This window comes from Chionomys nivalis, chromosome 26 (genome assembly GCF_950005125.1).
Source record: "Chionomys nivalis chromosome 26, mChiNiv1.1, whole genome shotgun sequence".
In the NCBI taxonomy this organism is placed as follows: Eukaryota; Metazoa; Chordata; class Mammalia; order Rodentia; family Cricetidae; genus Chionomys; species Chionomys nivalis.
The window spans coordinates 19417041-19444162 of NC_080111.1; the positions used below are offsets into that span (position 1 = coordinate 19417041).

At 39.5% G+C, this 27122-nt stretch overlaps 1 protein-coding gene across 7 annotated transcripts in view; it reads right to left on the bottom strand.

Moving 5' to 3' along the window:
- Magi2 (membrane associated guanylate kinase, WW and PDZ domain containing 2) overlaps positions 1–27122 on the bottom strand; it is a 1220672-nt gene that overhangs the window by 916856 nt on the left and 276694 nt on the right. The gene's annotated exons all lie outside the window — the stretch shown is intronic.

The following is a 27122-nucleotide window of genomic DNA, read 5'->3' on the forward strand; positions in this document are numbered from 1 at the left end:
AAATGAAGGATGCTAAGAAATCAAACTTGCAGCCCTCTAAGGGAAGTCACTTGGGATGTTGTAGTTAAAGGTCTTTGATGAGGTCTCACATACTATTTCATAGCTACCCATAAAGTTTGTGGCAGTCAAGGAAATCTCTGTGGTATATTTAATACATTTCAAGATCAGGTATTCTCAAACACCTCTCTTGGTGTTCTATGCAGCTGTTCCTAAACTTTTCTTAACTTTAAGTATAACTGGGTCAATGTGAGCAAACTCCTAAAGGTCACAGTGGCAGTTTGGGAAAATGTAAAACAACTAATACTTAACAAAGGCTAAATCTGTTTCCGGTTTGTTTGGTTTTTCCGCAATCAAATACTTAATAGCTATTTAAAATAGTTGTTTTCTAGCAAAACCACACAGGAAATACATTTTGATATAAATAAAAATAAATAAAAAACTTTTAGATAATCTTTGCTTTATCTCAGCATTGGAATATTTTATAAAGATTTCCATAATTTTCTTAGAGCGACATTATCTATTTGCAGCGGGACTGGACATGCTCATACGCTGAATTCAGGTTTTAACAGCATCAAAATATAAGTTCACAGCAACACCTAGGTTGGTGTTAGAGTGAATGGCAGAGCCAGGCTTGTTAAGGCAATGTAACACACACACACACACACACACACACACACACCACATTTACAGTCAGGATTTTGTGTAACTAAGATCCTAAGATCACTCCTTTCTCCTAACTCTTTTAAGGGAAATCGATCATGTATGTGAACTTGGTTTTGTTCATAATGAAGAGAGGAGGGAAGCGAAGAGTGTCGCTGGAGTTTCTAGGCTCATAGGGTCTCCACAAGTTTCTTCTCGTCCCTTAAGTTCTTGGGATGTATAAAGGCATTTTCGGTAGTGTAATAACCTGTAAGTTGCACGGGGGGACTCTTTGGTGGCATAGCTTTTCCTCAGTTGCCTATGCTGTGGCTACTATTGTGTCAGTAGTTTAGTTGCTTGTGGGTGTCCTGTCTCTGAGGAGTAACCCTATAAACTCACTGCTTCACCAACTAGACTTTAACTCTGATAAGTGGGTGCTCTTGATACTTGGGGTTGCTATACATTTTTTTATGTTTCCCCAGGGAAATCACACCACATTTGCATCAAAAGCTGAGGAGTGTTTTCTGTGAGTGAAGCACCTAAGAACATCCCTTCCCCTGGTGATCCTGTCCTCACAGGCTCTCAACATTGTGCACTGACTTCTTATTGCTATAGCACATTCTCATCTTTATCTGTTTCCATCCTGAACCCTGAGTAAGGTCCTAGGACCTACAGGTGACTGAGGAATAGTTTGTGTAGAAGTCATAGACTAGTGGAAGCTGGTAGAAATGTAGGCAGGTGAATCTCAATTCAACACAGCATAGAAAAGAAGTTGCTTAAGATGGAAAACAATGCAGCTTTCTGAATGAGGTAAACTCGGTCACGGACCCTCTCCCATTTCCTTGCTTAAAGACTCAGCTGCTCTATCCAGATATCTAGAAACTTCGTATCTCATTGGAAAGCACCACTAAACATTCTAAGTTTTATCCAGCATCATTACGTGCTACCTCATGGCGTTTAATTCCTGGAGGATGTTCCTTCATGGACAAACTTCTGGATGCAAATAGTCTTCCCTGGAAATTTCTATTCAAGGTTGTTGAACAACGAACAATGTGTTTTGCGTCCTGCTGGTTTTGGCATGTCAAGCATCAAACAGGGGTGACAGATGATTGAACATACAGTTCTCCATGTACCAGCCTCAGCTGCAGCTGTATGAGTTCGTATGCACCACACATCTCTAAAACACTTCAGTGCTCAGAGAGACACCGTGAGGTGGAGCCCATGGAAGGCACTGTGAAATCGCCAGAGGAGAGCAGGGTGAGCAGGCTCGCGGTTTAAGATTAATGATTCCTTTAGCTTATGAAAATGCCTGTTATTTATTTATTTTTAGTGCGAGGCTGCCTGGGAGGTGTCTGTTAAAGACACGGGAAGAGTGGACTTCCTGTTTGCTGCTCAGTAGCTGTTTTCCTGTGCTGCGTATGGCTTGGAACCATGAATCCTAATGAGAACAAATTCACATCTGCTCAAATCTCAATTATCTGAAAGTGGCTTATCCACTCTGCTGAGCATCTACAGAGGCATGAAATGTAAACTGGTTTCTCCCTGTCTTCCTACACGTTTCTCTGATGTCTCTGCCCTACCACCAGCTGTTGTACATTCAAAAATCAAAAATAAGTTTGATGCTAGAACAACCAAAATATTAATTATCACATAAGCAAGATACATATAAAAAAGCATCAACCTCAAAATATGCTGCTGGGGTTTTTTATTTTTATTTTTGGACTGTTTCTGACATTTTTCCCAGTATAGTACATCGTTGAGATTTAGCCATTTCTGAGTCTAGCTCTTGTCTTCCAATTATACACCTTTTATTTTTGTGGAATTAGGACTATGTTATTCAGACTTTCTGAATCATAAGAGGCTATAACATATATTTTGATAATTGAATAAAAGTTTATTGTCACACTGTCACAAAAAATCACTTCAGAAGGCTGAATCAGATCATAACATGGCAGAGAAACAATTCCTCTTTTGAGTCTTAAGAGCCATGAAGGTTCAAATAAGTTCAAAGACAGTCCCAAGTTGAACTCAACAAATGTGTGAGCAAGAAAACCTGATCCTCCTTAGATGCATGTGCTTTACTAAAGAAAGAGGTTCCCATACTTGGTAGTGTCTAGCTACAGGTTCAATGTAGTCTTTGATTTCTTCTTAATTTCATATTCTTCTAGGCTGCATTGAAAATGAACAAATCTCTATATTTCATACCATATTTGGAAACTTATTTCACATATTTTCTGTCTGTGTACCAGCAGTTCTCAGAGAGGGTTTCAAAGCACAGAAGCCAGTCACAAACTGGAGGAAACTGAGTCGCTTCTCAAAGACAGTCATGAGTAGATTGCTATGACTCCCGGATCTGCTCCATTAAAGGAAATGATATAGCTTTTCTGATGTAATTAGTGGACACTAAAATAGGGAGGCCATCTGACATTACCCAGGCATACACAGTTTGATCACACAAGCTCTCAAGAGCAGGCAGCTTTCTCTGGGCGAGAGTAGCAGGACTCATGCGGAACAGGTTGTCAAAGAAGTCAGAGGCATGAGAAGGACTCGAGCCCTTCTTTCTGGCTTTGAGAAGGCAGTCCAATCAGCTGACCTCAGTCACCAGCTGGTGAGGACACAGGAATCTTGTACTATAGACACATGAGAAGGAACTCTGCCCAAAACTGGAATGTCCCTGGTACTACACACATGCCAGACCTCTGACTTCATGCCGGTAAGATTTTCCTCCTGGAAGAATGAGTTCAGTAAGGCGATCTTTCATTTATAACCAGACAACGGATTTTCATTGTTGTAAGCTGATAATTTGTGATGGTTTGTTATGTAAATAAGAAAACAACACACATCCAGGATGTGTTAATTCTAGAGGTCATCTGAGAATTCTTGTGTCTATTCTACTCAGTAGTCACTTCCCTGTATTCTTCACCAGAAATAAATGTCATGCTAATGCCAAAGCACCATTATTCCTGTCTGGAAAGTCTTATGAAATTATCAACAAACACGGTGATCTGTAAGTGTGCACATTATCAGCATGTGTGCGTGTGTGTGTGTATTTTCATGTGTACACAAATGTGTGTGGAAGCCAGAGGTCAATCTCAGGTGTCCTTCCTCAGGAGCTAACTTCCTTGTGTTTTTAAGACAATGTCTCTCACTGGGACCCGAGGTTCGTTGATTAAGCTAATCTGGTTCACCAGAAATACCTGGGAATCATCTCTCTGTCTCCTAGAACTGTATGTAATTACAGCAGTGTCAACACACCCAACTTCTTACATGGGAGCTCTCAGCTAAACTTCCAAGCATACGCTTGTGTGGAAAGTATGTTCTTACTGAACCACTGAACCACCTTCTGTTAACCCCTTCTCAACACATTCATAATGAAACTGTACAGCAATTATCTTCTATATCCTATCAGACAGTATCTATGATTAGTTAGGTTTGTTGTATATGCCTACAGGTACTAATTCTGTTGTTTAAAATCTTTGGAGAACAATCACTCAGTGTATTCTCAGAAATATTACTAAACACTCTACTTAGACTTCAAGTTTTATGGAGGATGAATACTTGAAGTAACTCAAAACATTGGAAAGATAGTAAGTCTGAAGATCATAGAGTAACCAGGGAAAGGTGAAGGATCTACCAGGATTGTCATGGATTGAACACTGAATTGATGACATCAAGACAGAAGGGGCACTGGCCATCACCCTTCTGTCTTGCCAGTACACTGAGCATTCCTGCTCTTTGATTCACATTACCAAGTTCACAGGGGCCGAGTCTGAATAGCAAGTGGTAATGGGTTACTTAGGAATGGATCATTGTCAAGCTGGCCACATTTCCATGGTCTCGATTAATTGATAAGAGACATTCTTGTGAGTTGACTTGAAAGGTTTAATCACAGCACTGAAAGGCATGAAGACGCAGGGCTTTGATAAGCTGAGGTATGTATTTCCACAGCCAAGATACTTTTCTGATGCAAGACCTAGTTGGGTAGTTGATAGATTTCCCACTTCCATTGTCATTCTCCAGTTCAATGATAACTAACACATACTTTGTGCATGTGTATTAAAGGTGTCAGCTAAATTTCACCTGAAGGTTGCATGTATCGTATTCATTCTTTATCCCTGTTCTATTCATTTTGTCTAGATTTATTATTTAACCACAAGATTTTTTCTTAGAATTCTCTTGTAAACTAACTTTACTATTTATATAAGATTTTTCTGGTACAAAAATCCATATAAAAGAAACTATATATATGCACATATATGAATATCTTTATATCTATCAATCTATTTATTTATCAATCTACTACTACATACACAGAAATACTATATATATATATATATATATATATGATGGAGATGGGTCTTGTATTAATCTGTTGCTTTCATTGGTTAATTAATAAAGAAACTGCCTAGGTCCATTTATAGGACAGCCCTTAGGTGGGTGGAGTAAACAGACAGAATGCTGGGAGAAAGAAGCCGAGTCAGGAGTCGCCATGATTCTCCCACTCCAGACAGACGCAGGTTAAGATTCTCCCTGGTAAGCCAGCTCGTGGTACTACACAGAATATTAGAAATGGGTTAGATCAATATGTAAGAGCTAGCCAATAAGAGGCTGGAGCTAATGGGCCAGGCAGTGATTAAAAGAATACAGTTTCCGTGTAATTATTTCGGGGCATAAGTAAGCCATGCGGGCGGCCGGGTGCCGGGGACGCAGCCCTGCCGCTCATATTACAACATATATATATATATATATATATATATATATATATATATATATATATATATATATATTTATCAGGGCAGTTGTAAATCCCACGTCGCCATGTTTGTGCCAGAACTGAATAACAGATGCAGAGTGACCAACCATTGACAACTGTCACAAGAAGTCATTGATCATAATGCATACCTCCTATCTTCTTGATTTGTGAACTGAAGGGAAACTAGGAATTTTTACTTCAGATACTCAATGAAAATTCATCCAGTGTGGTCACTAAAATTTGAGTGTGTTGTTTAGGCTAATTCTACCTCACCAGACCATAAAGAACGAGGGTTGTGCACACTGAAGTTGCGCTCGCCTGCTCTATCCATTGGAGGGCTACTGCTGTGCAGACATTCTATTTTCATCTAGCTCACAGCTGAAAATGCAGAATATGGTATAAATCAAGTATGAATTGACGCTATGTGATAAATCACTCCTCTTTAGGTAATGAACAAGGCCCACTTCTCATTTTAGCGATAATTGGTGAATTGTGAATGTGTTTCAATTGCTCAAATTGAGATATCTGATCAATTTAAATCCAAAGAGAACAGCAATTATTTTGGAAAAGTTTTGTTCTGCTGACTTTGTGATCAGAATAGGATTATTTCTCTTCAACATTATCCTTCATCATGCATATACAAAGTACACATTTTTTAAATTGCTAAATCCCCACCTTAAGATGACTGCTACGGTACAAAGATTTAAGTTTTGATGCTTTGACTTTCCATGCTCTGTGACCACTGAGCACGCTTAACCTCTTCCCAACCCAACACTGAGCGTGCTCGGCACTGACTCTACTTTCTTACCCCTTTAAGTTCCATAACATGCGAGTCCTTCCACCCTGGTTCATCAAAAGCATATGAACATCACATCTGTAAACACTCCACAGAGTGAAAGTGAAATCTCTCTAACCTGGAATTCATCTGGACATGGAGCATGGGAAGCACTTAGGGTCTAAGGACAAACTTAGACTATTTCTCACCTGCTAGAACAGGCGGTTTTATTTTATTTGTGTTCATTCTGCTTTTTCCAGTGTGAAGAACAATTTCACTGATAGAAAAATAAAGGCCAAATGGAAGTCAGGTATTCCAATCTCTTTGTTGCTTTCCTAAGATTATGCAGTCTTCCTGGTGCAGTGGACCTAGCCTGGCTCAGTGGGTTTATCAGGCCTTAAACATAGCCTAAAACCCAATCTTTAGCGTTTTCTGCAATTCAGTTTTTATTCAATAGCTTATTTGGTCATATAATGCACACTTCCCTTTTGACTGTAACTTATGAGCAAACATCATTTATTTCTGTGTTGACTCTTCCCATCTTAAATTGTGGTTTTTTTCAGAGGATATGATCATGAAATAATATATTTGTATTTCTGATTCATTTTGGAAAATTGACTTCCTAAAATCTACATGCAGATTCCATGTAATTCATTGTTTTTACAGTTTGCCCATGAGTAGTTTTACATATTTTACTGTCAAAAATGAAGAGGCATACAAAGTTAGATTGAAATTCTACGGCACTAACTAGAAGTGGAAAACTTACCTTTGCTTAATATTCACCTTCTTTGGGTTGATACTCTCTTCTTCACCCCCATCTCCTCGCCTTCCCTGTCCCTATTTTTACCCATCTGCCACCAGTTTCCTATTTCATCTTCACATTGAAGGTATTTTCTTACCTTCCCCACCACAGAGTTAGAGCCTCCCCTCCCCCACATAACCATTTTCTAATCTTTATCAACACTCACTCCCAAATACATAAATAGAAAAAAAAACCATGTAGAAAAAACCAAGCTAGGCTATTATTGGAAGAATGTGTGCATGGTTAGTCTCAGTGGCCTCACTTAATGTAATTCCTAGTTCCATCTCTTTTCATACAAACTTCTTTACTGTGTCTTTCCTTATGGCTGATAACATTCCATTTTGTAAACACACCACGTTTTCATTATCCATTTGTTAACGGACATCTAGACTCATTTCATTTCTTTGCTTTTGTGAATGCAGCAGCACTAACTATCAATGCAGGTCTCTCGATGGTAGAATACGGAGCGCATTTGGGTGTATAAACAGCAGTGCTACAGCTGGGTCAGAGGGTCGCTCAATTTGTAGTGTTTTGAGAAACTTTTCCACTCATGGTGATTCCGTCAGCATTGACAGAGGACTGCAGTTAGGTTTGAGCGTTTAAGGTACTCCTTGAAGACTCTGTCTCCTTTACCAAGTCCCTAACTCCTTGCAGACCTAGCAGATTAATGTTTCAGCAGAGGGGACATACGGTGGAACTCCTGCTGTGTCCTCTTTAGCTTAAATAACAGTGAAGTCTACTATGGCACATTTCGCTGCTGTTAGTGTACTTCAAAGAGCTACCTGGGACTATCGTGTCCTTGTTTCCTTACTTCTTACTTTATAAAGGATGTCTCCTTGTAAGTTGATCTTTCTTTTTTATCCTTAACTCATTTTTCCTTTTATTGAAAATGTGTTTTTTTTCTCACATGATATATCCTGATACCAGTTTCCCTTTTCTCTACTCATCCCAGTTACTATTCCCATATAAATCCACCCACTCTCTGTATCTCATTTAAAATAAAAAAGTTCTTAGGGGATTGTAATAAAACATAATAACATAAAAAAAAAAAACCTATTATTTTGGGGTCTTGCTGTTAGTGTATCAGCCACTTGCTGTTTCTGTATGATTCACATTACCCACCACAAAACACCAGGATAGGAATTCTGGACTTCAGGAGAGATGCAACTTGGATATTTGTGGACAAGATGGATATTCCAATTTTTAAGTTGAAATGAGTGATTTTATTTCAAGATCACGCTGCCCTGTAATGGAAAATGGCAAAACCAAGTCTAGAGAGTGGATCTGCTGCTGCTCATTCCAGTAATTGCTTCTCATTACTCTGAATATTGCTTTTAGATTTATTGACAGTAGCCACTTTGTCTAAATTGTTGTTTTGTTGATAGATGGACCTTTTCTTCCCTTAGGGCATTTGAATGGCCTCCTTCTTTTATCAGCTTGGCATATACAACCCCCATCAAAGCACTTAACCCTGCAAACCATTGTTCTGTTCTCCAAAATTCGGGAGGAAGACAGCAGCAGCTGGAGTCTACCTGAGCAATGCTGACCAATCATGAGGACTGAGCACTGGCTGTTACTGTATGACTCACAGCACGACAACAAAATACCAGGATAGGACTTTTGGAACTCACGAGACATGCAACGTGATTGTGGTCTCGCTTACTTGTTGAGAGAGGTTTCATGTAGCTTAGACCATATTTGAGCTTAATATACAGCAGAGGATGACCTTGAATTTCTGATCTGCCTGCCTCTCCTTTCTAAGTTCTGGGGGCACAAGTGTGCACCACCATACCCTGTATATGTATCACATGTCCGGTTCATACGGTGCTGGGGATTGAGCTCCCAAGATAATAGTTGCTAAGTACTGCAGCAAAGAATATGATTAAGGAAATGTAGGAACTCACTATTTTTGTTGCATAATATTTTAATATGATGTTAAAGAAGATTAGAATTTAGCCCAAATCATTAAATGGAACATTAAATTCTTAGTAGCACTTGGATTCGATTCATTTTTAAATCCGTTTTGACATTTGCATGAATTTGAAGACAAAGCAGTTGGCATGATCAAAATTTTCTACAGTGTTAAAAAAGGGTTCTCACGTCCATATATTTGTATCATCTATTTCACCAATGGCATCAAGTTTTCTCACCATGATATATGTTACAAATGTCATTATTATGCATTATAATTGCTAGGAAAACAGTCACATTTCAGCATAAACGTTTTAGTCTATTTACAGGAAGAAATGATCACTTCTACACATTTCCCTTGGCCTCCAGTAGGGATCATTTATTTTTTTCTTTCATAGGGCTACTGCTAGCTTCCATGGGAATTTGTGAAGAAAAAAACAAAGCTACCATTCCAATGAACACAGCGGCTTCTCTAACTTCACTTCCTGGGCTGGCCCATTGAACAACAGTCCTGTTGTACACAGAACAGTTGGCAGGATGGATACTGTAGCCGCTGAAACATACATGATCAATGTCTAAACATGCACCACAAACTACCAAATCCCGAGTCCTTAATGGCTCATTGCTGTATTTAACCTCTGACTGATTTATGAGCTGGTAGCTATTGGTCGATCCTAATCTCATGGAAACCTGTTGCATATAAATTTGAAAATCTAACGCTAAATTGAGGAGAACAGGAACTTGGCTGCGCTCAATGTAATTCTGGTCTTTAGCGTTAAATGGAATAGCACAGAGGCATGACTCCCAAGTGCCGTGTATCATGGAAGCTTGCCTGAAATAAATGGCTCCCCTGCAGATTCACCTCCTTTGGCTTCTGAAACCAAAGGACTTATGCTCCCAGTTGTGAAGGGATTATCAACCAAGCACCACGGAACACAACACTCCTTGACTACGCATTTTAATCATCTAGTCATCCTCTTATTAAGGGAGAACTTAGTTCCACAAGAATGTGGCAAGGATGGCGGTGCTCACAGCCATCTACCCGTAGTCATGATACACTTTCACAAGTAGGAGAATGCTATGCACTATTTAATTTGATAATACGTCTACCTTACCTTTTATGCGTATAGCATATTTCAGGAGAGTAATAATTAATAGAGCTCCAAGTCTTTCTAGGTAGAAAAAACTGCTGGTAGCTTTGAGCTGTTTATCTGCCAACCTCAATTGTGCCTTTCAGAAAGAAAGTTGGCTTTGATAGCCTCAATTCACAAACCTGAGGCACAGTCTTAGAATGTCGTTCGCTACTCACCTGTTTCTCACCACCTTGCTCTACTTGACTCTATCCATCTCTGATCTACCACCTGCTATCTGAGGAAGCTTTCTGATAGGGTTGACTCTTATATGCACCAGTTAAGAAAAGAATTACCACACTCTTGACTATCAAAGAAAAGCTGCATAAGCCTCATCAGAGGTTGTGTTTTGTGTTTTTAACTATCTCATGAATGGACCAAGAAGTTTCACTTAAGTGCAACTCTGTAGCTAGGAGTTGAAACATTGGATGCTCCTGGCAATGAGGGCTGTTTTCAGTAGTTAAAGTTTTTTTTGGGGGGGGGCGGGGGGGGTCCAGTTGATTTTACTTGCATTATTTCTCACATCAAAATATCTAAGTATATAGAATCAATGTATACAGAAGTAACTGACATGAACTGATTTGGGGGAGAAACCAGCAAACTGCTTCCTTTGTGTGTTTCACTTAATTTGCAGAGTTAATGGGTGGTTAGTGACCCCGTCCTTTAGTAAACAAGTTGTGGTTTGCAAAATGAATTCATTAGTTCAGGAGAATAGTGAACTGATAATTATTTTGCTGGACATACTTCAAAGCAACAGATTTGCAAAGCGACAGCAAGATCCAAATATTTTTAGATATTCCACATGGAAACCAGAAAAAAAGGAGTATATGTGTATGCCATGGACTCTCTTAGAAAGAAATAAAACTATTCGATTGTAGGATCTCTTTTCCTCACTCTATCAGATTCCTGTTCTAAAAATCCAGGCCAACAAAATGAATATAATATAGCTTTTATCAAACGTATGAGCAATAAAGTTTTCAATATCACTCTATTTGATTTTAAAATTATGTTTACTTATTCATTCTGAATATGTGAATGTGTATACATAGGCGTGTGAGCCATTATATGCAAGTGGCTATCAGAAAACAACCCAAAGGTGTCATCTCTCTCTCTCCGCCCTGATGTGGGAGTCCTGTGTGCTGTGATTACCATTTATCAATAAAGAAACTTCTTTGGACCCATAGCAGGGCAGAACTTAACTAGGCAGGGAAAACTAGGCTGTACACTGGGAGAAAGAAGGGCAGAGTCAGAGAGACACCATGGAGCTGCCAGAGACAGACACCGGTTGGAACTTTAGCTGGTAAGCCACAGCCATGTGGTGATACACAGATTAATAGAAATGGGTTAAATTAATATAAGAGTTAGCCAATAAGAAGCTAAAACTAATGGGCCCAGGAGTGATTTAATTAATACAGCTTTTGTGTGATTATTTCAGGTCTAAGCTAGCAGGTGGCTGAGAACCAGCAATTCAGTCTCCTTCCAACACCACCCTGTGAGTTTAAGGGAATCAAATTCAGATCATCAGGCTTGGTGACAGACATCTTTACCTGCTGAATCATCTTCCTGGGCCCATCTTTTATTTTTTTTTTCTTAATAAAAGTGCTGTGTTGTGTGGGAAGATTCTGGGATAAGCCCAAGGCTTCATGCATGCTAAGCTAATATTCTAATAAAACATCTTCAAGAATAGTTGTGTTAGAAGCCTAAGCATAGTGTCCGTCATCATTATCTCTTATTATAGTAAGAAGGGGATGATATAGAAATAAAGGGAGGGTGGGAATTTTATCACCGATCCATCCTTTCTGCTCCTATGTGGCATTCTCTTCAGATACCACTAAAGATAATGCATAAAGAAAGGGCTGGAAAGAAGGCTTTGCTATATACTGGATGCTGCATAATAATATTTTCTGGTAGAAAGAGAGAAAAGTATTTTCTTTATTTAAAAGGCTAGTTATTTAGGAAATAAAATCTCCATCTGCTATACATAGAAACTGAAAGAAACTGATTAAGAGCACCAAGGATAAGGAAAGTAATGCCTGGAGTCATCTTTTCTGAATTAGATGTTTAAATTCAAATGATTTCAAATTAGGCACTAACCAAAAGCAAGTTGGTGTGATGCTAAATATAGGGACTCCACTAACTTTGAGTAGCTCTTATCTGCGCTTAACAGGTGCACAGGAGAGAGAAAAGGGGTGGATAGAGCCATCTTTTAACATCTGGATAGGATACTTAACTTGTACTCCTCACAAAGTAGTCTGATTGCCTATTATCTTTGTTTCTAGTTTTTGACAAGTTTTTGTGTGTATAAAAATCATGTATGCAACACAATTACATAAAGCTCTATTACATATGAAATATTTGTAGTTGTCAACTTCCCATGGCATTGGTCATAGGCTGCATGTCATAAAGAGGGCTTGCTAGTAATTTCCCAATATGTTTCAATGGGGTTGAGCTACAAAGGTTGTTTACAGTGGGCTTCTTAGCACTTGCCCTCTTTGCTTGCTAACACTGATAGAAACCCAGCAGAGAGTTTGGGGAAGTGACCTCTTGTCCTTGGGCAGAAGAAAGAGTACCCGTAGTTCCATCCTGGCATGAGGTCAAGGATACCAGATGGTAATCTTGTTTCTCATTATCTCCCTTTCCTTAATGAAGCATGTCTTCCAAGCATCTATACTGAGTGCATGGCCAAAACTGAGAGAAAGCAGGTGAGCACTTTATGGGTGAGTCAACTGGACTGAGCATGTCCTATGCTTCAACCTAGTATCTTCCATCAGTCCCATTAAAGTGTCTTCTATAAAATCAGCTTTGTGGGATTCCATTTAAGGGGACCCATTGCTGTTATGCAGGAGTTCTATCTTGACTATTTTGAGTGATCACTTATGAACCTATAAAGACACCCTTCCAAACTATCTTCCTATTGACCATGATTTTCATTCTTTTAATTCACAAGACAAAACCCACAGGACACTGGCTCAGAGGAAATTTATGTGACCACAAGTGATCCTGCACTGAAGAACACCTGAGGTAAGAAATGGCATCTCCATCCAAGACAAAGACAACCTACTTTCCTCATATTCCTATGATTGGAAAACTTACATGGTAATCTTGATATTATTGTTATGCTCTTCAAAATTTTTTTAACACACTATAGTGGAAATAGATTATTCAATAAACTATATTTTAATATAATTAAGTAATAAGGGGAAATTTGGTAGAGGTCACACATTTTACAAAGAAAGTTTGAGGAGAACCATTTAAGCTTTTATTATATCTGTGGTTCATCAGCGGCTGGTAGAATCTGTATTTAAAAGTTAGGGCTCCAGGGCTGACAATTTAGTTAAGCGGAAGAGTAGTTTGGTCACTCAGGACAACCCCAATCTCCAGTACTCACAAAGTAAACACCAATATCTTATATTGCTATTATGATGCCCCTATTGTGGAATTGTGGGAAATTCTGCTGACATCTTGTTTTCTTCACTAAACTATGAAAAGGGTGACACACTCTTCACAATTTTTGCTCATTACTCTGACCTTTATAATACGTAATAAGAATGACAACCAGTGTTCTGCAAATGAATTGTTTTTTAACATGGGGTTCGGGGTTCCTGAGGGTTAGTTGCACCTGACTGTAACTCTGCCAAGAAGATGAAGATGGGAGAGTTTTCCTCACTTCGTATAGTTCAGATAGGACCGTGAACTGAGGAGTGCATCCTATACCAGTGAGAGCCTCAGATGAGTGTGCAGATAAGCACCTTGAATCATCAGGTGACTCAGGATTCTCCATTTCTCTACAATGCTAGCTAATAATGGCAATTAGCTAAGGAAGATAGAAAAAAATTTAAGGAGAAAGTTTATGAGATACTCTCTTGTAATCTAATATGTCATATAGTTATGAGCTATGTAAAGTATTGATCAAATTAGAATGAAATGCATATTACTCTTGTGGAAGAATACTAAATTAACTAGGATATCTAAAACTACCCACTCATGGAAGTCATAAGCCCATGGTGATGAAAGGCTCTTACCTCTACCCTTCTCTCCTCCCCCTCGATTCTCATTTCCTTCTTTTCTCTATGCCTCCAACACACCTCTTTACTTGCCTCTTCTACTTTCTCCTCCCCTCCACTGCTCTTTGCTCTTCTCCCCTTTCCTCCCGGCTCTTCAATTCCTCTCTTCCACTCTTCTCTCTCTATTGTTCACATTTCTTCCCTCTCTCCATTTCTTCCCGCCTCTCCTTCTCTTCCCTCACTCCTTCCATTTCTTACTGCCTTGGTTGTCAATAGTTTTAGTTCAAAAATCTTGAAATAGGCTTGGTTGGTGGCACATATCTTTAATTCTAGCACCTGGGAGGTAGAAGGAGGTGGATCTCTGAGTTCATGGTCATTCTGGTCTGCCTGGTCTACAAAGGGAGTTCAAGGAAAGCCAGGACTACATAGTGGGACCCTGTCTCAAACAAAAACAAAACAAAATCTGGAAATAATTTTTAACATTTCTCTTTCAAGAATCCTAATGACCTCATGTGAAAATCATTAATGATAATGTTTCCTACCGTCAAGTGAATAATCCCAAGCCTTTATTAAGAACATAGTGCCAATACCATGCTGTTTTTTTTATTACTGTAGCTCTGTAACAGAGATGGTGATACCTCCAGAAGTTCCTTTATTGTACAGGATTGTTTTAGCTATTCTGAGTTTTTGTCTTTCCATATGAAGTTGAGTATTGTTCTTTCAAAGTCTGTAAAAAGTTGTGTTGGGGGCTGGAGAGATGGCTCAGAGGTTAAGAGCACTGGCTGCTCTTCCAGAGGTCCAGAGTTCAATTCCCAGCAACCACATGTTGGCTCACAACCATCTGTACTGAGATCTGGTGCCCTCCTCTGGCGTGTGGGCCTACATCAAGGCAGAATGTTGTATACATAATAAATAAATAAATCTTTAAAAAAAAGTTGTGTTGGCATAGTGACACACAACCATTTATGATATTTGGTGCTCTCTTCTGCCATGCAGATATACATGCAGGTAGAACACTGTATATATAATAAATAAGTAAATCTTAAAAAAATAAAATAATGGAAGTAAAAAAAAAGCCAGGCAGTGGTGGTGCATGCCTTTTGCTCTAACCTCTCAGATTAATTTTGAATATACATTAAGTTCTATGGAGTGTTATTTTTATCCCATACCTTATCAAAAGAGTATAGATAAAAAGTTATGAAATGTTATGTATGTTTAAAGTAGAAATGCTTTAACTCAGAGGGGGGAAATGACCAGCTATACCTCTCTCCAATAATCAGTTCGTCGATGCAATGATTACTTTTTAAACCTATCAATTGTGTTCACATAACTCAGAGTGTGATGATAAAAAGCATCCTGGAAAACTATCAACAGTAGTGATTTGTTTCTAACCAATATAAATCAGAAAATCAAATGAGGTATAGATGACCACAGGCAAGTGACTTGCCACATACAAGGGTGAAGCCATCTTTTCATGGATTTTACCCAAATCTGCTTGGGTAGACTTGGATGATCTGGGTCTATTGTTTAACAGTCTTAAAATTCTTCTGAATAGACACTAGAGATATAGTCCAGTCATTAAGTATTCTTGTTTTTCTTGCAGAAGTCCCTGATTGAAATACTAGCATTTATATGGAAACTCATAGCTGCCAGTAAAAATAGTTTCCAGGTATCCAATGTTCTCTTTTGACCTCTATATGAACTCCTGCAGATGTGCGATGCCAGTATGAACACTCAGGCATATACTATACACATCAAATAAACAAATAAAGAAGTAAAGTTAAACACCTCTCTAGGGTTATAATGGTCCCCAAACAGAGGGGAATATAAGAAGGAGACAAGAGTCTTCCCATGACCCCATTAAGCACATACACAAAGGTTACCATATTACTACTGCATGCATTTGAGCCGATCACATATTTATGTATGTGGTGACTTGAACTGGTGCAATTTTGTTTCATATTTTCCAGTCAGATAATTTCACATCATTACACAGCATGATCCTGTCTCTATGTCTCTATCTGGATAGGAGATATGACTAAAATATGGTAAAATGGAAAAGCACCAGTCATAGAGACATGTGTATAGCTTGTCTCTGCCATGTACTAGCAATGTGAACCTGTGTCTCGATGCCTCAATATTCTCTGTGACATGAAGACCTTATTACCCCTGCTGGCCTGTTAGAGGATGAGAAGAGGCAACACCTGTGTTTCAAAAGAAATCAGTTTGCAAGAACAATTAATTATTAAAACCGTCACCAATTATTGAGCAGTTATATGCCCAGGTTGTGATTTACATACATATTAAAATTCAATTTTCATATATTTGAAGATAAATATTATCTTGTTTTACAAGTGAGCAAACAAAGATGAGTTGTATCGAGGTTCACAGAGACAGGATAGGTGGAGCAAGTTCTGATTTGAGAGTTGACTGAAGCAAAATTACGCCATCCCCCATGGCGCTTTATGGTAAGGGGCTATTCTTCCCACAGAAGGAAATGAACTTTAACATTGAATGCCTACTGGATTAGACATTTTATTACTCGGAAGAGTTCAATAATAATATCTACTATCAAGAATTATGGACAGAAGACTCACTTATTAAACTGTGTAGATGCTTTTTTTGTTTTCCTCTAGGATGCTTCTCAGTCCCTTGGTTCTGCCTTTTGAGGATGCGAACATCTTCCCCACTTTGTATAGATCTGGTGCCATTATGATGGAAGGCATGAGTTCTAAACTTGACCCACACCTCAAGTATCTAGGTAGCACAACAGCAGACAGTTTTTAGTCTTCTTTCAGATCTTTCCTGTTAGTTTTTTTTAACAGGATTGCTCAGTGGTTCAAGCTCTCAGCTTTTCTTTTCTGTATAGCATGGGAGAATACCTAACTAAAGAGAATCTGTAATAAGGGCTATCAAAGAGAATGATGTGGCAACACAGGGTTGTGACATGCATTACACCTGCACCCAGGCATGTTTGAGGTCAGATAGACTTGCCAACTACTTTCTAAATGACCAATAGTCTAGACTGAGCTGTTTTTTCCCCCATGGGAGACTAAAATATTTTAAATCATTTCCTTTCTCAAAATCCTTCTTTTTCATCTTTCTTTCTTGGACATACACAGGGAATAATGCTTTTCCCAGAAGTCATACACTGTCAAATGCAAACGGGTGCCATGTGTGCAATACCTCCTCTGCGTTGTCGGTCAAGGTGTTTCAGAGACACCTTCTGAGAAAGCCAACCAATCAAACAAACAAAAAACAAACACAAACAATAAGGGGCATTGTTCTTGGTTTTATCCACTGGAACATGATGGTAAGATGCTCCTGCTGAAGATACCTGATGATTTGCCCACAGGTCATGGAGAAATCAAGTTGGTACTGAATATGAACCTCCTTTCCTGCTGGTCAGCTCAGTTGGAGCATGCTTACCCAGCTGTGAACCTTGTGAACTATAGTGATGGCCAGCACAGAGAGATACTGTGATGTCATGGGAATTATCTGCTTTCTGATTGGATACAAGGCTTGTACTACAGAGGAGACTCATGCCTGGAGCTATAAATGTGACCAAGAACCTATGGTTTAGCTTACGGGGGTCACAAGGCTGAAGCTACACTATTGCTAAACAACTGGTAGGATTGGGCCTTTAAATTCTATCCTTATACACAGATCAGTGCGATTCTCAGACCCCAGCAGGGAAGATTCTTTGTGCAGTGAAGAGTGCATAGTACAGAAACTCACAACTGGTTAGAGCATGGAGAATAAAGAGACTATGGAGTGGACAGCCACAGATGGGTGTCTGCATCCTGTGTCCTCCAAATGCTTACGGTCCATCACAGACAGATGGATGTCTGTGTCCCATGTCCTCCAAACAAACGCTTATGGTCTATCACAGACAGATGGGTGTCTGTGTCCCGTGTCCTCCTAAAGCTTAAGGTCAATCGCAGAAGAGGGAGAGAGAAATCTAAGAACTAAAAGTTAGGGACGACCAAAGCGAACCTGTCTTTTTGCCAAGGCCAGACTTCTGTGCTCATGAACTCAACAGCAGTGGAGGCTGTTTACTCTTGACCTGGATCAAACTGAGTCAAGACAAATTCTAACATGGAGGAGGAAGGGCTTCCATGTCTATATCAGAAGTTTTGACAATGATGGCTTCTGAAGAAGAGAGGGAGTCAGTTTTCTTAAGAGTGCTGCTCCTGGTAGGTCAGCCACTCTAGGGTTGACAGCCTTATGCCCACAAGCATATGGGGAGCACAGATTGCACTCAGTGGGTTATAAATAAATGTGTGTGTGAGGGGTGGAGTGTAGAGAGATGGGTCAGTAGGTAAGAGCACTGCCTGCTCTTCCAGAGGACCTGGGTTCAAGGACCACACCATGCAGTAGCACACATCTGTCTAACTCCAGAACTCCTGGAACTAGCTCTTCTAAACCAGGCTGGCCTCGAACTCACAGAGATCTGCCTGCCTCTGCCTCCCGAGTGCTGGGATTAAAGGCGTGTGCCACCACCGCCCGGCTCTAAACTTAACTTTTATTTTGAAAGCAATGATTCACTTTTTTTTGCATTTTAAATAATATTTTTCTTTTATTTTACATACCAATTAGTTTCCCTCCCTGTCCTCCCATCCCCTCCCCATCCCCACACACCCCCCCCGACCCCATCCACTCCTCCTCCTCCTCTCCATTCAGAAAGGGACAGGCTTGCACAAAGCATGGCACATCAAGTTGAGGCAGGACCAAGCTCCTTCCCTTATGTCAAGGAAGGGTCAGGTAATCCAACCTGGGGGGAACAGGTTCCCAAAAGCCAATTAAGTACCAGAGAGAGGTCCTGCTCTCACTGTTAGAAGCCTGACTAAGAGACCAAGCTACACGATTGCCACTCATATGTAGAGGGCCTAGGTCTGTCCCATGCAGGATCCCTGACTGTTGGTCCAGTGTTCATGATGTCCCAGGAGATGAGGTCTGCTGAATTTGTGGGTTCCCCTTAATGACCCCCCGGCTGGCACACCCCCTTTTCCTTTTGTTCTGCAAGACTCCCAGAGCTCAGTGCAGTCCTTTTCTCTGGATCCCAGCCCCTACTTCCATCCTCCCCTCAGTTCCTGGTTAGAGGATCTCTGATGGCAATTAGGGAAACGTCAAAATACCAAACAATCCAATTAAAAAATGGAGTACAGATCTAAACAGAGAATTCTCAACAGAAGAATCTCAAACGTCCAAAGGACATATAAAGAATTGCTCAATATCCTTAATACAGGGGATGCAAATAAAAAAAAAACTTCAAGACAGCATCTTACACCTGTCAAAATTACTAAGATAAAAATCACTGGTGATATATAATATTGGAAAGGACATGCAGTGAGAAGACCACTCCTCCACTGGTGGTGGGAGTGCAAGCTTTGAAAATTAGTATGGTGGTTTTGTAGAAAATTGGGTATCAAGTTACCTCAAGACCCACTATACCAATTTTAGGTATATACCCACAGGGCACACAATCATATCACAAGAACATGTGCTCAACTATGTTCATAGTATCATTACTGATAATAGCCAGAACCTGGAAACAACCCAGATGCTCCTCAATTGAAGAATGAATAATGGAAAAATATTCTAAAACTTATTCTGAGTGAGGTAACCCAGACCCAGAAAGACAAACATGGTGTGTACTCACTCATAGGTGCTTATTAGGAGTAAAGTATAGGATAACCAACCTACAATCCACAGCCTCAGAGGCTACATAACAAGGAGGGCCCAAAGTGGGATGCATGGATTTCCCTGGGAAGGGGAAATAGAAAAGATCTCCTGGGTAAACTGGGGGCAGGAGGATAGAGGGATGGGAAATAGAGGGAGCAGACTGGACAGGTGGGGTGAAGGAGGCAGGTTGGATTTGAGAGTAATAAAAGAGATGTTTTCATGGGGTTAGGGAGAAACCTGATGCCAGGGACACCCCCAGGAACCCACAAGGATGACCCGAATTAAGACTCCTAGCAATAGTGGAGAAGGTAGCTGAACTGGCCATTTACTGTATGCAGATTGGCAACCTCCCTAATTGCCATCAAGACTCATCTTTTATATGTTGTTCCACATTTAATATCACATTTAATTTAATATTTCAGATTCTATTGTTAATTCTCCTGTGCCATTAGCTCCCTTATTTGTCATCTAAAAAAGCACCAGCAAGTGTCCTATATTATATACACCCTAGACAATGACACCAAGGAAGAAAATACAGTCTTAACTCACTCAAATGTTCAGCCTTAAATACACACCCTGAAATTTAAAAAAAAATGTTTTAATTGCTAAAATTCAGAAAGCTGTGATGGTGATTCTAATTCTTCTGTGTGCATTAACTCTTGTTACCATCCTTTTTTTTTTCTTTAGAATGAAACATGTCCACACTGAAACCCCTGATCAAGAATAGGCTGTAATAGAGCTTTGTTTTCTGTATTATACCGTTCTGTGCTGCCTTTGTAAATACAAGCACACATTCATTACATTCTTCTTCAAAAGCATCATGCAAAAACAAAGGTGAATTGTCTCCATTTTCTCACAACTATATTTAATATTCAGCTATCCATTCATTGTAATAACAAATACAGTAGCCCAATCTGATGAACCAATTATGTTTTTAGTGGTAGAGTAATTCAGTGTGCCACCAATGCTGTTAAACCTGTCTCCATTTGTTCTTAATCTCTCTCCATACAACACAGTGACCTGTCATGACTTGCAGTAGTGCGTGTTAGAGCTGACCCCAAGAATGTTTTTTAAAAATGTTTTCTATGGTTATTTAGTTTTGCCTTTTCTTGGTGATTATTCCTAATAAGTATATTTCCCAAACAAATAATGGAAGTCACCTGGCCTTATCTTTAGCAGCTGTGCAGTGTAATTACATTCCAAGGGGCTACGCCCTTTGTCCCCTGCACAGACTCCCCAAGAGAGGGAAGCTCATTTCCCGCTGTCCAGTTCACATGTTTATATGCTATCCAGTGCTGAGAATCAGGTAGCTGGAGAAATGCAAATGTTTTGGGGTGCTGTGTTGAGCAAATGTACATTCTTCCATGGCCTCTGCTTCAGTTCCTGTTGTGAGTTTCTGCTCCTCCTCAAAACAATGAGATCAGGGTATTTAAGCCAAATATATCCTTCCTCACAAATTTCCTTTGCCTCCTTGTCTTTCTCACAACAATAGAAATCAAACTTGAACAGGCATCCAACCCAAAGCCTCTTACATCACTGAGCCACATCCCCGCCCCTGGAAGCCTTTCGCTTATCACGTGGTATTGTGGGGGGTATCAATGTCCCAGTGTGGCAGATCTTTAGTAATCACACAAACATAACTGGAATGAAGTTGACTGAACTACAGGTTTGCATTCAGACCACCTGGTCCATAGTTAATCTGCTACCATCTTCGTCAAGTACACCCCTTGTACTCCTTATTTTCATCCTGCACAAAATTAGGTCGGTAACAGTATTCTGCGTCATTGAGTGTGATTTGCTTTTACTTAATGATATCAACGTTTCCAAAGCTGGTAGCTATCAATATTACACTAATGTTCACCCATAACAACAGGGTGTCAGAGGCTGTGGATGGTGGTTTCCTTATTTCCAGGATAATAAAGGGTAAAAGAAACAGAGTTTCATAGAAGTTAATTGAATACTATAAAATATGATGTGGGTACCAACGGGATTCGAGTTCTGAAGTCGTTCCTTCTTTCACCCAGATTCTAGACCAGTGGGAATTACAGTGCATGAAGAGGCTGCAGCAGAATACCATGTGGCAAGTGATTAATGAAGTGCCCTGCAAAAGTGCTGTGGGAGGGAGTATCCAGCAGCAGGCGCGGGGAGGTGAAAGGCTCACAGTGCAGGTAATTTGGAGAAACCCGCACGATATTGAGAATCTCATTGAAGCAGCTGGTTCTTCATTATTTCTGCTCATATCTTTCTCCTCCACTTTTGTTCTCGGCTGAGTGGCCCAGATGGCGAGCACCATTAACTACACAATAATCTAGAGGGAAGTAACATGATTTCACCTGCATTCTCCAGTTACTTCTGTATCAAGGAGGTCTGGGTAGGAGGATGTAAAAAAGCCCCACCCAATCCTTTCCAGCTTTGACAGAGGACGGATTGTAGAGGATATCATACATTTTACTGATTATCTAGAGAATGCCTGGTCTTTGAAGATTTAACTTTCTATTTTTACAGTGTGCGTAAATGTGTGCATGCATGTATGTATATATCTGAGTACAATGTCCATGGAGGCCAGAGGAGGGCACTGGATCTCTTGGAGTTGGGGTTAGAAGTAGCTGTGAGCAGCCCAGAGTGGGTGCTGAGGACTGAATTGTGTGTTCTTCACTCCTGAGCGGACCCTCCACCCCAGAGTGCCTTCATGTTGATTAAGTGCTTTGACATTATGATTTTGAATGATTGTCCTAACAATAATTTCCCATTAGAAACTTAAATACATTTTTGGATGAATTTGATAAATCTTAGAGTCTCAGTTTGAACCAAGGTTAGCTGCCCCTCCGTTTCATGCTGTCTCTACAATATTATATTGCTTTGCCTTCAAGAAATTAGTAAATTTGGATTAAAGAGAAAATTATTCCCATGAAAATAGTAATATTGCAGCATGCTCCTTGTTTATTGACCTCTTAGAATTGTTGATCTCTTAAATATTTTTAAATTTAAATTGGATATTTAGCTTTGATAAGTACATAATTAAAATTCTCTTCACTTCCACTGAATGTCTATTCCAGCGTTTTCCCAACCTGAATTACAGCAATATTCAAATTGGAAATCTGACTCTTTCAAATAGGAAAATGCCTGACAGTCTCTAGTGCCCACTTGAATTTAGTATAATGTTACATCAGTAAGTGTACATATGAAACTGATTATTATTTTCCCCCTTACAATTTGGAAAGCTCAATGCTATCAGCTACAATAAATATACATGCTAAGTGCAAATGCAATTTGAAACTGAGTAACATTCAAATTAAGGATATTCATTTCATGTAATAAGTAGCAAATCATTTGAATTAAGTATTATAATAGAAATATGTGCACATAGTAAATATTTAGAGGGCACCAAGGCCAGACACATGCTAAACACTAGTATTAAAGGAACTGCTGTGGGCAGGTCTCTTTGAGTGCCTAAGCATGTATTACTGGTACCACTGCTCTGGATTCCCACGATAACCAAACTTTCTGTGACTTTCTAAGCAAGTTTAAACCTCTGTCCCCATAGAGTCTCTCCACATCCTGTTCTGCAAAACCAGCTATGCAATTCAATAAGAATATATATGAATATGTATGATCTGTGTGTGTTCATTGCTTTTCTTTTTATCCTAAAGGCAGCGGCAACATAATGGTCATCTTTGATGTAAACATTCATATTGAACAAAAGTTTCATTGAGAAAATAAAAATTAAAGTCTACTGCATATGCCTTTAAATTATAAACTTTCATGAAAATCGGTATTTCTCAACTGATAAAAGGAAAATAAGAGCTCATTTCTGCCAATTTCACACAGAGAAGTCCTGATGTAACTGGCAACCCAATATGCATTTTGACATCTCATAATCGATCACCTCAGCTGGTGCTCTAGTTTCTTTTCTATTGGTATAAAAAATGCCATGGCTAAAAGCAAGTTGATGAGGAATGAGTTTGTTTGGCTTACAAGCAATCAAAAGGAACCAAGACAGAAACTCAAGCAGAGCAGGAAACCTGCTCATGATTTGCTTTGTATAATGTCCCAGGTCTATCTATTCAAGGGTGGCATAAACCATAGTAGGCTAGGTCTTCCTACGTCAATCGTTAATAAAGAAACAGCACACAGAGAAGTCCACAGACCAATGTGATGGAAGCATTTTCTCAGTTGACATTCATTCTGACAACATGACTCTACCTTGTGATAAGTTGACAATAAACTATGTAGCGTAGCTGGCAATAAGAGGTGGAACTTCAATCTTTCACTAGCCTTCCCTGTATTACACACACCTAATTAGGGAAAATAATTTTCAATTACTGTGAAAACAAATTATAACAGCAAAATTGAAACTAACCAACTGATTCCATTGTCTGATACTGTAACAGCTTTCAACGTCACGCAAACAAGCAATATCATACTGTTGGAAGTGATAAGTAATTAGATGCTAAGCAGAAGCAGAAAGAAATACTTGTGAACAAAGTATTGCTCACAGGCATTATAAAATAATAGTCATTTCCCATCTAGGGATCTGACATCAGTTGGTTTGTAAAGAATAGGTATGATGCCCCATTTGTGAATTGAATAGAGCGCCAAATCGGCTAAAATTTGCTGATGAAAAATAAATCACAATGTGTGTTTGAGACACAATATTTGAGTGTAGACTGTGTGGGAATCAGTGGCATAAAGTGGCAGCTTCTTAAGATGGTGTTTGCAGAGTTCTGTGTTCGAAGGTAAAATAATCTTTAGACAGAGCCTCTTAAAATTCCCATATCATATCCATTGTCGGACTTAGTTAGACCAGAATCTGACTATGTTCAGATTAGTTTTCTCAGCTCTGTTTCTCCAGAGAACCTTAGTATATCCTATTTGCCACATCTTAGTTTTTTTATTGGCCAACCTTACATCATCACTTTGCTTTGCTCTGTAAGCACCATTGTTGTAATAAGAGCGGCAGGGCTGCTTCCCACCGCCACCCGGCTAGCTTTACCCGAAATAATTACACGGAAACTGTATTCTTTTAATCACTGCCTGGCCCATTAGTTCCAGCCTCTTATTGGCTAGCTCTTACATATTGATCTAACCCATTTCTAATATTCTGTGTAGTACCATGAGCTGGCTTACCAGAAAAGATCTTAACCTGCGTCTGTCTGGAGTGGGAGAATCATGGCGACTCAATGACTTGGCTTCTTTCTCCCAGCATTCTGTTCTGTTTACTCCACCCACCTAAGGGTTGGTCTATCAAATGGGCTAAGGCAGTTTTCTTTATTAGTTAACCAATGAAAGCAACAGATAAAATACAAGAACCACCTCCATCACACCATTATAGTGCCAGCTTCTATGACATCAGCATTTTGAGCTTCTGAAGTTATGGGATGCTGGTCGTTCGTCCTGTGTCTGATTCTTTCATTGAGCATGATCTCCAGTTCTGCCCATGCTGTTCCACATGGCAGAACTTCACTTTGTGGTTGAAGCTGTGGTGAGTTTTGAATAGCACTGAGATTGTAAATAGTGACTGTAGATCTTAAAAATTAAAAGGGTAGGTTTTGAGTGTTTTCACTATAAATAAATGGTGCTGACTGAGGAAATACACGTTTGAAATTAATTAACCATTGCATAATGCATATATACATAAAAAACCCACATGAAATCACATTAGTTTGTGCAGTTTTTATTTTCATGTATAGGTTTTATAAAAACATTTGTTTTGTACTATTTTATTGGTTTGTAGAAGGGAAGGGTGTATGTGCTATGGGGCACATGTGGAAGCCAGAAGATAAATTTCAGTAGCCAGTGCTCTCCTTCTGCCAAGTGGGTTCTGGAAAATCCAATGTGGATATCAGGCTGGTCAGTAAGTGCGTCTACCTTACTTTCCCCATATCACATTTCTTGCTGTTTGTTCCATTGGGTGTTTACTTGTTGGGGTTTGTTTGTTTGTCTGCTGTGTGTTTTAACAGAAACCGTCCTTGTGCAATTCACAGAAAATGACATGCTGCCTACTTCAATGTCTGTATGAGGCAGAAGAAAAGTAAGAGGGTGTGATGGGTGGGATATTTGCCTTGGTTTGGCTCAGTCACCTCATGAGTAGGCTTTAGGACTCCGTAATACCTCATGAATTGAGACCCTTAGATCTCCTGGGAAGATAAAACAGTGGTCCTGTGTGTTTGTTTGTGTTGTGCTACTGGGGAGTGTCTTCTGTGGGAGCTCTTTCCTCTCTTTCAGTCAGTAGCCTTTAAGATACCAGCCTGCTCGGGCATGACCTCTTATACTAAAAATGCAGCTATAAAGCCCGTTCACACTCTCTTGCTTCCGGCTCTCACTTCCAGCTGCTAGACTGTGTTCCTGTTCCCTGTTATGCAGAGGATTGTGATTCAGGATAGTGATCTGTAAGCCTCCCCTAAATAAATAACCCTGTATTATATGTAATTCTGACTAGTGTGGAATTATTTTATATCTTCTGCCATCAAGTGTCGTCTATGTTATCTAAAATGGTAGAAGAGGCATGTTACTTATGATTCAACTAAGGCACTCGGGTGGAAAGGATACGGCAGATGATCTGGTTGGCCCCAATAAAAACTTGCGTCCTTAGCAAGAAGAAGGCACTGTAGTTGAGATGAGGTTACAATGACATGCTTTGAAGACAGATGGAGGAAATATATGGGCTAAAAATTGTAGTGTGGTCTAGGAGTTCTAAGCAGCATAGATATGTATAGCCCACTAGGGATCCAGAAGCAGGATCTTATTGACACATCAACTTTAGAGTAACCATGACCTTTTCAAATTTCTTACCTCTAGAACTGGGAAAGTGTATACCTGCATCATTTTATGTCACTAGGTTTGTGTCAATTTTTAATAGGAGCCATAAAAAATTATATATGCCAAACCAATAACATGAGCTTTTCGTGTGGAAGCTAACACTATTTTTTTTTTTTCTTTCGAGACAGGGTTTCTCTGTGGTTTTGGAGCCTGTCCTGGAACTAGCTCTTGTAGACCAGGCTGGTCTCGAACTCACAGAGATCCGCCTGCCTCTGCCTCCCAAGTGCTGGGATTAAAGGCGTGCGCCACCACTGCCCGGCTTGCTAACACTGTTTTTTAAGTAAACTGCTTGACATTTGTGTTTAACATCAGAACTTTAGAGTTATAGTCATTTGTGTCCAACAGAATTTTTCTTTAGATGAACCTTCTTTTCTTTCTTTCTTTCTTTCTTTCTTTCTTTCTTTCTTTCTTTCTTTCTTTCTTTCTTTCCTTCCTTCCTTTTTGATGGACCTCTTTCTTTCAGGCAAATTTGAGACAATGTATTGTATAAAATTCCACTTTATGAACGTAAGAGAGCTCTGGGAAAGCAATGTATAATTCTCCTTAATTGCTCCTACTTTGTTTTTTTTTTGTTTTTTTTTTTTACAGATTATTTTATCAGCAG